Source organism: Grus americana, chromosome 23, assembly GCF_028858705.1.
Source record: "Grus americana isolate bGruAme1 chromosome 23, bGruAme1.mat, whole genome shotgun sequence".
NCBI classification, from domain to species: Eukaryota; Metazoa; Chordata; class Aves; order Gruiformes; family Gruidae; genus Grus; species Grus americana.
The window spans coordinates 5598531-5611735 of record NC_072874.1 but is presented as its reverse complement, the minus strand read 5'-3'; positions in this window follow the sequence as shown (position 1 = coordinate 5611735).

Genomic DNA, 13205 nt, shown 5'->3' with positions numbered 1-13205 from the left:
TCTACCACTGTGCTTCCTTAATATCAGGCCCAAATGCACTGTAATCCTGCCTGACCCTGCGGGACCACTGTAACGAATAGGCTTAGGCTGGCAACGGGATGCCTCTGAGCCATGTACTAGGAACCAGTATTCCCCCCTCCATCAGCTCTGTTACTGGTGATTTCAAGGTATTATTATTCCAGCACCTCGATCTAAACAAAATGAGCCTTGAATAAACATAATAGTAAGCTCCATTGTTCAGTGGTGCGATGCCATGCCTTTAGCAGTCAATTCCCATAAGGAGGCATCTCTTCCCCAGCATGCTGGATATAAGCCTTAAATTTACATCTCCGGTTAAATAGCAGCTTCCAAGACTAAGGCTTCAGTCTCTAGTGACAATGAACAGAAACATCTCCCCCATTAAAAATTTCATCTTTTTTTTTTTTTCTGATGAGAAACTGTGCTGTGCAGGCATTTTTATAGGTTCCCACAGAGGTGGTCTAGGTGCAGTGTTAAATCTTTGCAATGTCAGGCTGAAAAGTCACTAGAGATGATGCTTAAACACCACATCCATTCCCTTGCCATTAAAAAATCCTCCCCTGCTGGATCACAAGTGGGAGATTAAAATCGATACCTGCTGTGCATCAAACAGGGGGGCGAGATGGAGTGCAGCCATGGGGCAGTGCCAGCCGGCGTTACCTGGCTTCCCTCCCTGCCGCTGTCACCCACCTGCTGCATGAATGACCACGAGCAAGTCTTTTTGTGTCTGCTCCCAGGGTCCATTTTTCTTCCCTGCTTATTGAATTGATAATCGTGCCAGGGACTGTATCCATGTGGTGCAGAGCACCCGCTCCATGCTGATCCCCAGCACGAGACCAGTAACACCAGTGTATTCCAAAACCCGCATCATGCGGCTGTGCCTGGCCTCCCTCCCCTCTCCGTGGGCCATGTAAAAAAAAACCAAAGCAAAAAGATGTTGTTAGAATAGCATTGTTTATTGCTTAAACAGGAAAAAAACCCCATAGTACTGCAGAATTAAAGGCTCTTATCCCCCCCTGTAACTCACCTAGCTTTATGGAGCACATATGGCAGCCTGGCCACCCACTGCTCCGAGATTTCAGCAATCCAGGAGCGTGTGGGGGCGGGGAAGTGAATTAAAGATGAAGTGGCAGCTGGAACTGTGAAGTTCCCGGTTTAATATCATTTTCGGAGGAGTTCTGTGTATTTGATAATATGTGCCATGCACATGGTTATTTCCTTGAATTAGATAACAGCAGATAACACAATGATCCTAATCTCCCCCCGTTGCTCGAAACCTGGCATTACGCATCGGCAACAGAGTCCCTGCTTATCTGCTCTCCGATGGCTTCCTCAGGAGCTCTCACCGGTAGCTCTCTTTATTTAGATATTGCCAAGATTACTGCGGATGGAAATGAGTGTCTGCTGGCAACCAGTGTTGCCTGCAAGGTGTGAGGCTGGAGATAGTCAGCCCCGGTGCTGGTGCTGGAGACAAGCTCCTGCCATCTGCAAAACGCAGATGGTCTCAACGGGATTATAAGGAGGAGGGGGGCAACGGGGGGACGGCCAAGACTATCTCCAAAGAAAGTGGCTGAAGAGCAGCGTTGCTGGGTGAGATTGCCTCCCACCCCTGGCTGACCCCGCAAGAGGATCTGTCTCATGTTCTCTGGGTGAGAGCTGCTTGTCCTGGACCCACTTCAAAGCACTGAGAAACCACAAAGTGCTTTTTTTTTTGTTTGCTTGGATTTTTTTTTTCCTTTTCCCCAAATGTCACCTGGGATACTGACACTGGAGCAGTGCTGTGACTGCATCAAGGGCAGGACGTCCTCGGTGGCCACGGGAGGACATGTTCCCTGTGCCCGTCCCACTTGGGGTACCGTGACATCCCAGATGAGCCTGTCCCATCCCAGGGAGCCTCTTGCAGTGATGTAAGTGGGGAGGTCTGCATCAGAGCACACCAGCTAAAGGCTGCTTGAGCTCAGGCTGTCGAGACACCTGTAACACCTCTGGTCTTGCAAGGGGGCAGGGGGAGGAGGTCATTAAACATAAAGGTAAATCCTTTGTATCATCTCCTGACTGGAGACATGCAGTGAGTAAGTTACCAGGTTTGCAGAGACAAAAATCAAACCTGCACCTCCTTGCCTTTCGGCATAGCACGGTGGGTGCCGGGCAGGCGTTGGAGCTCTGTCCATCGCCAGACCTCATCAGCCCCTTCCCCAGCCGAAAGCAGCTCGCTCTCCAGACGAGGGAGGGATGCTCTCTCTCTCAGGCACAAAGGGTAGCAGGATTCTGGTATTTATGTATCGTTTTTCCCTGCTGGCATTTAATGGGCGTTTTAGTAGCACAAATAGAAAATGCTGCATATTCATCTTCCATGTCACAGGCATTGAGATGGAGAGGAATGAAGGGAGAAGCGCCTCGGGCTCATTGTACCAATCTTGTCCTCGGCAGCAATCTCGAAGATGAAGAATAACTTAATTACCGCATATCATTTCGTCTCCTTTATTTGCTCTTTGTTGCTCTCCTCCGATGCTTGTGCCCACACTCTGACACACGAGCGGCAGGCAGCCAAATCACTGTTTGATTAAAACGCCCAGTGGACTACCGATCCCTGACCCACTTAGAGCTCCCGTAGAGCAGGAGAGGGGCGATAAAATATGGGCTGCACCTAGAAAGATAAAGGAATGAAATCCATTACACTGTCAGGGGTGTTGACTTTGCAGAGCAGCAATCTGGCCTGCAATGCAATCGGCCGGTGACGGGCTGCCCGCTCCCGGGGAGTGTCTCGGAGAAGAATAAGGGGATCTTGTGTACATCTGTCTTGTTCAATTTGCTTCGAGAAGAGTGTGGGTGCTGAGTTCATTGGAATAAAAAAAAAGCAGACTAAAGCCAGGAAGAGTGATTTTTTTCCTACCCCCAACTCAAATACAGGAATCGGGATTGCTCTGTATGGGGTTTTCTTTCAAGCTATGCAGCGCGAGCACTTGGCAGTCCCATCCGGGGCCCTACGTGAGGCATGAGGTACAAAATGTGGAAAAAAAAAAAAAAAGGTGCCCCCCAGGGACATTAGGACAAGGGGAGGCTTTGGGTAAAGCAATGCTTATGGCCTTGGAGACCAAAAAATAGCCACAAAACTCAGCCCTGCAAGTTCCCTGTCATGCACAAGGCAGACACGGGCACAGATAAAATCTGACGTTCCCTGGCTTTGCCCTGAACAAGGATACCGAGTCCCTCTGCTAAATCACCCTGACTTTGAGTGTTGCAAACCTGCCCGGAGATGCTGCGTTCTTGTTCCCAAATTACCCCGCAGTGGTTCAGCGAGGTCCAAGGTGGGCAGGGAGACAAGGGCAGCTGGGAGTCAGGGCACAGCGGTCAGCTGGGAGATGCCAGGGTAGCACGGGTGAAAAACTGTATTCTCCATCTGTATCCGGCATTTCTGAGATACGGACATGACCTGGGAGGCTCAGCAGCTTAAACACGCTTGTTTTCACAGGGTGGAGGGCACCAGAAGTGATCAACAAGTTTAAAATAGCTTCACAAAACCCTGCTGCAAGTTTGCAAGGCAGGGGAGAAGCCGAAATAATCTGTAAACAGGACCCCCATCAGCATGTCCACAGAGGGACGCTCATGGAAATTCTTTCAATGGTCTGGAGCGTAGAGCTAGAGCCAGATATCAAATCCAAATATCCCCCTTTTCTTCCACAACACGTCATTTTGTGTCCTTAGGAGTGGTATAAATTCTATATTAATTATCCTAAGAAAGCACAGGGGAGCGAACTCTCTGCTGCCAGGTACTGGTGAGTTAAAGGAGGCAGCAAACTGAGCAGAGCTCGTTTATGCTTTTTGTCAGTGCCATTCCCTCTGAGCATCCTGGTTGTTTTAGGTAAATGTTTTATTGCCTTTTGAACATGCAGGTAATGAAACCTTATCTTCATAGTTTTGTGATAAAAAAGAAACAGAGCCGTGCTAAATATGCCCTCAGTGAAGAGTCAGTGCAACCAAGGCTCTTAGCAATAAACATTAAACAGGACAACTATGTGAGGTCCCAGTCTGCAGTAATTTGATCAGAAGTGTGAGGTCTTGGTAAAATATTGGTCTCGTTGTGCAGAGTAATGTGGAGCTAAACAAAGCAAACAGGTAGAGATATCTGAATTTAGTGATGCAAGGATGATGGAAGAGGGAGCTTTGTGGCTTCCTTAGGAATCTCAGGGCTCGCAGAGTCTCAGAGGGGGACCAGGGAATGTGGAAGATTAGATAAACCTGCTAGCCAGCTGCCCCTGGAGAGCTGCAGTCACACCGGCTGCGTCTGGAGGAGGCACCTGGTGCTGTGCTGCAGCCACGGGGGTCTGCGGGCAGCGCTGCCCTCTCGGGCGGGCAGAAGGTGCCCAGTGGACCCACGAATTCCCGCACGTGTGATGGGACCCTGCGCAGTCCCCTCTGTTGCTGCCCCTGTCCCCAACTCCCAGGCAAAGACTGACCCACCTGCTGCAACCATCCAGCTAACTGGTATGTGTCATAGAAAGGCTCCAGGAGCAGCACCTCCTCCTTAATTGCTGCAAACAGAAAACGTGAAAACCAACCCTTGTGCCAAAAGCTTGCAGCCGAATGCGGCATTACGGTGTGGCTGGGGAGGGAAAGTGTCCTATGTTAATTTTTTGGAAGGGAAGGGGAAAGGAAAGGGGAAAAGAAAAAGGAAAGGAAAGGGGAAAGGGGGGGAAAGGAAAAAGGTAAAAAAAGAAGTGGCGTCATTCTCTCTGACAAGTGTGGGTTTGTGGGATGGGGAAAAGAACAGCCCACCACATACTGCAAGTTCAGATGTGGGTGTTGAATTCTGCTGAGACCTCACTGGGGGGGGACTGGACGATTGTTTAGCCCTTTCCAAATTGCAGCTCATGTTGCAGTTTTATATGCATGGTTATACAGCAGGGAGGCTCTAATGATTAATTAATGCTAGCACCATGTTTGCAAACTGTCACGGCAAAAGCTCTAGCTATAGAAGTTGCACAATGGTATCAACATGCAGCAGATTTTTTTGCCATGCAGACTCATTTCAGACAAACAAAACCCACAAAGCGTTGTTCTGACTTGCCCTACAGAAAATAAAAACAGAGCACTGTCTTTATGCCATGTGTGAAAAATGGCATGCGGATAATTTAAAGTGTTCTTTGGAAGCATCTGGAAATATATTTAAAGGCGTTGTAAGAAGGGTAGTAAATGTCACGTTGGATTTTACACAGGGGAAGGTATACAACCTACAATCAGTGTAACTTGCTTTCTTGAACTCAAAATGACTGCACTGTCTTCCAAACACCCAGCCTGCCTCCTTGGGCTCTGTCAAAGCTCAGGACACTGAGGACCAAGATCTGCTTTATTTATTCCCTTCCTTTCTAGAATAAAAAAGGGAACAAAAAACCCGTGTTACTCACAAACAAATCCCATCCAGAAGTTAGTATTTTAGCAGTTCTTTTGGGAGAAGACACCTTAGGAGCTGTGTGGAAGTCAGCAAACACCATTTTTCACTGCAAATGCTCCTGCTCCCAGAGATGTTCAGGCCATTTGAGCATCTGGGCCAGCCCCTTCCTAAGAGGTTAGTTAATGCAATCCAGGCTCTCCACTGCTGCACCTCATCCAGCGCACGTTATTAAAAGACAGCCTCCAGGGAGGTATTTCATCTTGGTCTGAAGTCTTTCAGGACATGAAGAATGCCCTGCTTCCCCAAGTCGTTTGTTCCATTCTCTCTCCTTTAATTTAACAGCCAGCCAGTCTGGTGACCACCAGCCTCACAGGAGGATTGCGCTGGGGCTGGCCGGGGAGCAGAGGGAGACCCGGGAGCAGGAGCAGGCACGGTCGGAAGGGGAGACCCATTGTTCACACTGAGAGCTGGCTGGTTTTGAGGCAGAGCAGGCACGTTTGCACGAGCAGGCAAGGGCACGTGGGGTTGTTCATTGGATGCAAAGCTTTGAACCACAGTCAGATGCAGATCTGGCTTGCTTGCTAGCCAGAGATCACTTCTTGCTGTCCCAGTTCCCTGGGCTGCACGTTGCTTTTCCCCTTCCTCTCCTGCAGCTTTTCTTGCTGTTGTTAGATTGTGTGTCGTGGGGTTTTTAATCCGCATAAAACAACGAACAAATGTAAAATATTATGATATGACAAATATGATTTTATATTGTAGTTACCTCTAGGCACTCACTTTCTTATTTCATTGTGATTGTTATAGTTCTTTTATTCCTTTCATAAAGAAAAACATTTAATGTAAAAATAAAAGGAGTCATGATGATTTGGGTGAATTGTAGTGCTCAAGGCTTTCCTCCACATGTGCTTAAAGATACATATGCGCTTTAATGCAAGAGCCTGCGGAAGAAACACCTCATCTAAATCCTATCAAAGGCAGTAGGAGTTTGATCACAGAGCAGAAGATGGCGGAGTGGCTTCAGGAGGGGAAAGGAGGGGACATCGTTACCCGCATGGTTTGGGCCAAGCTCTAAATGTCTGCCCAGCCTGGGACATCCAGAAGGTCCAAGCTGGTTTGCAGATGGGTGCTTCTCCTCCAAAATTCACTGCTGCTACAAACTAGCCAGCGATGCTGGTGCGCCCAGCACTGATGGAGAGGCTGCTGCAGTCTGTGCCCATCACTGCAGCCTTTGTACCCTGTGGTATAAAATCAAACAGATGAGATTAAATCTGGTGCAGACGCCTGAGGTGGGCCTGAGGTTTCAATGGAAGAGTGGCATTAATCGGTCTGGAACAGGCTGAGCTCATCCACTCTCACACCGTCACAAGAGGCTCCATCAAGCCTCCTCCACAGGTTTCACTCTGTTGGTTGAAAAACCCATTAGGCTTTAGTGGTGTGATTGCTGATGTGTTTTAAGCCTTTCAGATACAGTCTGTGGATAAGTAAAGGGCTCGGGCCATTTAAAGGGTCCTTTAGAGCCAACTTGCAATACGGAGGGTGAACACACAGGGGATGATCGATGGAGTCTGGAACTGGCTGAAAACTTCCCAGCGGGATTTTTCCCCTCTCCAAGCGTGCTGTTTTGACATCCTTGCCGAAGGTCCTCCTACCCCTCCTCACGCTGTTTCTCTGCACCAAAAGATTACAAGGTCCCTTTTTGCTCCACGCATCCTTCTGAATAAGATGACAATGAATCTGGGAAAGAAGAAAAGCGGCTTCCCTGTGAAAGCTTAGAGTAGGAGTTGGTCTTTGTGTGGGGCTATAAAAATATCAGAGTAGGACTGCCTAGCAGCATCCTTGCAAGCAGCCCCGCTCAGGTCGTGGGGGAGTGATTGCTATCTGCAGCCCGCAGCTTGCAAATCTCACCGAGCCCTGTCCGCCGAGGGGTCTGCGCTGAGCAGCACTCGCCCACGAAGCAAGGCGGGGGGATCAACTGAAACCTGCCCAGGGAATGACATCAACCCTGTCAATGCCTTCAGCCTGCGAGGGGCTGTCAGCAAGATGATACCAGAAACCAGATGAGAACAGACCGTTATCCCCAGTGCGGCTGTAAGCACATAAGCTCATTTGCACCGCAGCACAGGGCTGAACACAGATACAGCAAGGAGCAGGATGGCCGTGGCGGTGGAGGGGGATGTTGTCCCCTCTTCCCCTTCGCTGCGCCAGTAAATAGGCATCACAGAGCAGATTTGCCCAGCCAGCTGGCCTGGGAGACTTAATAATAATGCTTTGTATCACGGCTAGTGGTCTCTTCAGGGGATGTTCTTGAAAGGACCATGTGGCATTAGTTGCTGCCCAGCATCTCTAAGGAATGTGGGGACCGGTCCCTCCCCAGGAGGTGCGAGAGCCAGAGAACCTGCCCTGAAGGGAACAGGGCAGTGCTGCTCCATTAGTGAAAGCCTTTCTGTGCACAGGATGTCAGAGTTGTTTCTTGGCACAAACACTTCAGCCAGAAAATATGATTTATTTTTTTTTCCCAAACCGAAGCTGCTTAACAGGAAAAGTTCTGGGAGTTGAGGAGTTCATGGTGGAAGCCTGTGCAGCCAACTCACGGTGATCAGTAACAGGGTCAGTAAATCCTCCCGGGATTTATGTTCCTGGTCTGGACCCTTCAGAGTTGTCCCCAACCAAACAAGTGCCCCAAACACCAAAGGACAGCACTTCCAGAAGAGTATTTAAGGAGCTTTGTTTTCATCCCGTGTGGAGCGGGGCATTGCTCAGTGCTAAAGATAATCCTGTGCTGGGCATGTGCAGCTGGGAGAGGCAGTGCCTGTTCTTGAGAGCATGGCTCTGGAGCGCAGGGATGCGCCCCGGGAGGAAGCTGTGGTTTCAAAACTTCTAAGAGACCGTCACAGGCAATAATAAGCCTAATACAAAACCAATTACCAACTATTTTTAGAAAGCCTTTGACAGCATCCCCTCTTCAAACCCGAGGATATTTATTCATTATATTCTAAATCAGCTCACTTACCCTGAGGTTGATTCACATGTCAGAGGCGCATAATGTTATCAGCTCAGCATCAGCAATGGCACTTACCATATCAGCGTTCGTCACGGCGTTATTGACTGGTGCGGGTTGCAGACAGGTCATGGACTATCAATATTAGCAGTGCCTTTAGTGACAATTAAACACTAAGTGTGCATTGGGCAGGATGACACAAGTTTTGGAAATATTCAGGTCACCACAAAGTATTGATAGCAATGAATCCACATATTCCTGATACAGCGGGAGCCACCTGGTTGGAAAACAACTTGTCCTGTGCACAAAGGGAGCATCAAAGGGAGAAAAAGACACTCAGCCGGGATGCGCTTAACAACTGAGATGTGAAGGGTCCGCTGCTTCATCGGTCGGCGTGTGCATTCGTGTCCACCGGTTACCGAGTGGAATGGCCTTGTTTTATCTCTGCTTTGCAGAGGTGTAAACAGGCAGGGTAGGACCCGGCAGTGGAAAATCAGGCTGTTCAGCATCAGCAACAAGCGCTGCCTCCCAGCTCCCGAGCTTGCTTGTACCTACCTCGCTTGGGCCAGGACTCTAACAAAGTCCTGAGGAGGTGACGGAGCCGTGTATGACCTCGTCCAAACTAAACTTACTCTTTATTTTTAAAAGCTTTGAGGCCCAGGGCCAAATTCAGAGTTGATGCTCTGTGTGGCATAAAGTCAAGACTCCCCTTACTCACGCTCTCTCCCCGCTTAGAGGTTATTTTAGGCTGGGAGTTATTTTAACTTGCACCTTTTCTTCGGTGCATAAATTACACTTATTTAGATTGCTTTATGCATCAGCAGACAGGGTCTAAGAAGTGTCCAGGGAGCCTTAGCAAACCTGAGATGCTCTAAATTATGCCGCCTTAGACAGCACCATTGAATTTGCCCCGTGGCATCCCAAGTTGCTCCAAGCGTCGTGACTGAAAGGGACGAGACGTGATATGGATGTGGTTTTCACCTCCCTCCTGCTTTTCTGACCCATATGAATAGTCCATGATGTCCTGGCCAGACTCATAAAGTCTCTGGGAGTTTGTCCATGGGTTTGGTAGGGGTAGAGCAGAGCCCACTGAGGCTCCCGTCTGTTGGGTTGTTGCAGGGCTCCTGCCAAGGGAAGCATGGAGATGTCACCAGGGCTGTATTGTCACACAGCTACCATGGGCTTCACAAATATCCTTACTGAAAAAGGGACAGAGAGCTGCTGGGGCTGTGAACCAGTCTGGGACGTGTTTCTGCTGGAGGAGAAAGTCTTTAGATACAGCACATAGCACACTCCTCACCTACAGTACTGCGTCCAGCTCGGGGGTCCCCAGGACAAGAAGGACATGGAGCTGTTGGAGCGAGTCCAGAGGAGGCCACGGAGATGATGCGAGGGCTGGAGCAGCTCTGCTATGGCGACAGGCTGAGAGAGTTGGGGTTGTTCAGCCTGGAGAAGAGAAGGCTGCGGGGAGACCTTAGAGCCCCTTCCAGTCCCTGCAGGGGCTCCAGGAAAGCTGGAGAGGGGCTGGTGACAAGGGCAGGGAGTGACAGGCCAAGGGGAATGGCCTGAAGCTGCAGGAGGGGAGATGGAGATGGGATGTGAGGCAGAAATCCTTCCCTGTGAGGGTGCTGAGGCCCTGGCACAGGTTGCCCAGAGAAGCTGTGGCTGCCCCTGGCTCCCTGGCAGTGTTGAAGGCCAGGTTGGATGGGGCTTTGGGCAACCTGGGCTAGTGGAGGGTGTCCCTGCCCATGGCAGGGGGTTGGAATTGGATGGGCTGTGAGGTCCCTTCCAACCCAAACCAGTCTGGGATTCTATGATTCCATGTATGAGCAGTGCCAAGCAGGCGTTACTCGCTCAGGAGTGCCTGGCTGTCTTAGCACGGGCTTCTACTCAACAGAAACTACCAGTTATCAGAGCTTCCCACTCCCTGCTTGCACCAGCAAAGCACAAACCAGACCAGCAGCTCCAGTGACCAGGGCTGTGGTGCAGCTCTGCTGCAGTCCGTGGATGCTCGTCTCTCTGGTGACAATGCAACGCTCAGAAGCTGGTTACAGCAAGCAGGGAAATCTGATGCAAGGCTGGGAAATGAGACAAGGTCTCGGCAGAAATGCACATAAGCGCCGTCAGAATTATGGTGGGAATCGAAACGGGGAGGTGCGTTGAATGTGCTTCTTAAAGCAGAGGCAGCTGCAGGGAAGAGAAGGCAGCGCTTGTAACACGTTGCTGCAACCCTTTGCAGTGCAGACACACCACGCGCTGAACTCTCTGTTGTACCTGGCTCTCAGTATATCAGGGTGGAAATGCTTGTTAATTAAGGATACACCAGTGTGTCGTGCTTCTGCTGTAGTTCAGCGGCGATGTTACAGATCTGGTTTCCCAGCGCAGCTGTGTTTCCTGCTAGCAGTGTAACAGCTCTGATCCTGCCCTTGCAACAGCCCCAGTGAGTTTCTCAGTCGTGGAAAATACCTTTGGTTTTAAGGGTACAGGACCGTTGCCAGAAAAGACAACATTTTATTGATACAGCTAGGCACAAGCTATGCAGCAGAGACACCCGGGATGAGCCTTGCTTGAGACTTTAGTTCCTGCCGGCTCTTGTCCCGTGGGCAGTAGATGAGAGGGGCCGAGGGGGGTCACCCTGTGCTGGAGCACACACCCCAGACTTCCAGTGCTTTGCCTTTGCCAACAAAGCTCGTCACGACCTTGAGAAGCTAATTAACCTTTCAACCCCTGCCTGCAATTAAAAAAAAAAAAAAAACCAAACAAAAAAACAAATGCCATGTGATTCTCTTTAGTTTAAGGATCTGTAACCCTGTTTTCCCACCTGGGTGCCCAAGTTACACGCTCCATCTCTCCACCCCAGTTATGAATTAACCTCTCCTTTGGTTCATGAGGAGATCTGGGAAGCCCGAAAGGTCAGCGAGCGGGAAGCCCTGGACACAACCAGCTCAGGAGTGACCCAGCAGGAGCCTGACTGCCTTTCGCAATCTACGGAGGGATTTATGTTCAAATTCTGATTTCATGGCATGTTGTCGGGCACTCCCGGGGTGTCACAAGTCAGCAGTGCTGTGCGCCTGCGCCCACAATCTTGGTGGGGTTTGGTGGATTCCCATATGGCTGCTCAAACCACCCCAAAACGGGGTGAGAAGGTTCCCATCCCCTCCTGCCCACACTGGAGTTATGTACTCTGTGGGCTGACATGGAAACAAATCGGGATGGTTTAAGGTAGATCTCAAGGTATATTTGCAAAAGAGAGGTGCATTAGGCTTAGATTAAAATTGCAGTGAAAGCAAAAACAACATAGCTTTTAATGCAGAACACATGTCTGCAAAGAAGCTTGGACTTGATTCCAAGCTAAAACCTCCTTTAGAACCCTGTTGCTTTGTGTTCGCTTCTATTTTGCAGCAGCTAGTTAAAATGTAGTTAGCTGAGCCAAATTAATTAATTCTCCCCCTCAATGTGCATCTCACCTTAAGGTGAGATAAAGTCCTGCTCTAAAGGTCTAACTCGGTCCTTTCCAGGGCTAAACCCCTGTTATTCACCCTGCTTAAAGCTCCGAGGGTTTGACCCCGGGATCAGGATTTGCAGCCTACCCTGTGTCTGGGCTTGTTTAATTCAGAGTGACAATTCCCAGGCACTCCAGCGGACTTTGGATCGAGCCACATTACTACTGAAAGTACTGCATCGATTCTTTTCTAACTGTACCCAAGTTTTAATGTTTAATATTTAAACATGAAAGTTCCTTTTGAGACATTTAAAGCGGAATTATTAACAGCCCCATGTAGAACTGACAGGTTAACAGTGCGACAATTAAAAAGAAAGGTTAAATACATTTTCTTTTCAGACCAACTGCTGTTGCTTAAGACTAATAAATCCACCAGGAGATGGTTTTTACAGAGTATGAGGGGTTGTGTGTCAGCTTTTATAGGCTTGAGTTTTTCAGAAATCACCACACTTCTCTTTCCAGGCAGCTACAGGTTTCAGTCTATATTTAGCAAATGGGGCTTCTTCCAAAGAGTTGTGTGAATCAAGTCAGAAAGAAAAAAAAGGTTGGAATATCAAAAATGCAAAACCTACTGGCTGTGGGATTTACTCACAGTTTGCTTCGCTTTTTTAAGATATCGTTATTCTCTGTTGCCACGATGGCTTTGAAAACAGAGGTGCTGGAAAACAGAAGACATTCTGGCCTGGGTTCTCTAAGGGATCAATTCAAGCACTAAGCTCCCATCTCTCCTTTGGAAAAGAGCTGTCCTCCCCTCCTGTGGGGCAGCTGGATGCTGCTAAATGGCACCCAAACCACTCCTGGGTGTTTGTAGCCAAAGCCTGGATTCTCAGGAAGACATTTTCCATATATTTGTATGTGTCTAACCATAGAAATGTTAGCTTAATTGTGTTTTTTCATGTGCCCTGATTACATGTTGGAATGTATCACTGCAGGGTCAGAGGAAAAATAGATTAAAGGGTGACTCTTTAATCACCTAAAGCGAGGTGGACCTGCTTGAACAGGAGGTGGGACCAGATGACCTCCAGAGATCCCTTCCAGCTCCAACTGCTCTGTGATTCTGGGAAAGGAGGAGTAAGAGATGTTCATCAGGATAAATCCACCCATGACTACTGAACATGAGACCCAAGGACAACCTTCGGCTCTCTGCAAACCCCCGGCACTGTAATTGCTGCAAGGTGGATGGGTAGACCAAGGAGGAGGGGGATCTGGCTGCCCTCTTTCCTGTACCCTTCCTCCCAGGCGTTCGTTTCTGGCCTCTCTCAGACAACACAGGACTCAAGTCCGACTCACTATTA